Source organism: Colobus angolensis, unplaced genomic scaffold (genome assembly GCF_000951035.1).
Source record: "Colobus angolensis palliatus isolate OR3802 unplaced genomic scaffold, Cang.pa_1.0 Scaffold264, whole genome shotgun sequence".
Lineage (NCBI taxonomy): Eukaryota > Metazoa > Chordata > Mammalia > Primates > Cercopithecidae > Colobus > Colobus angolensis.
In genome coordinates, this window is record NW_012115866.1 from 1,998,762 (window position 1) to 1,999,513 (window position 752).

Here is a 752-nt window from a genome sequence, read left to right on the forward strand (position 1 = left end):
CATGATTGTATATTTAGAAAACCCCATCATCTCAGCCCAAAATCTCCTTAAGCTGATAAGCAACTTCAGCAAAGTCTCAGGATACAAAATCAGTGGGCAAAAATCACAAGCATTCTTATACACCGGTAACAGACAAACAGAGAGCCAAATCACGAATGAACTCCCATTCACAATAGCTTCAAAGAGAATAAAATACCTAGAAATCCAACTTACAAAGGATGTAAAGGACCTCTTCAAGGAGAACTACAAACCACTGCTCAGTGAAATAAAAGGGGACACAAACAAATGGAAGAACATTCCATGCTCATGGATCGGAAGAATCAGTATTGTGAAAATGGTCACACTGCCCAAGGTAATTTATAGATTCAGTGACATCCCCATTAAGCTACTAATGACTTTCTTCACAGAATTGGAAAAAAACTGCTTTAAAGTTCATATGGAACCAAAAAAGACCCTGCATTGCCAAGATAATCCTAAGTCAAAAGAACAAAGCTGGAGGCATCATGCTACCTGACTTCAAACTATACTACAAGGATACAGTAACCAAAACAGCATGGTACTATACCAAAACAGAGATATAGACCAATGGAACAGAACAGAGCCCTCAGAAATAATAGCACACATCTACAGCCATCTGATCTTTGACAAACGTGACAAAAACAAGAAATGGGGAAAGGATTCCCTATTTAATAAATGGTGCTTGGAAAATTGGCTAGCCATAAGTAGAAAGCTGAAACTGGATCCTTTCCTTA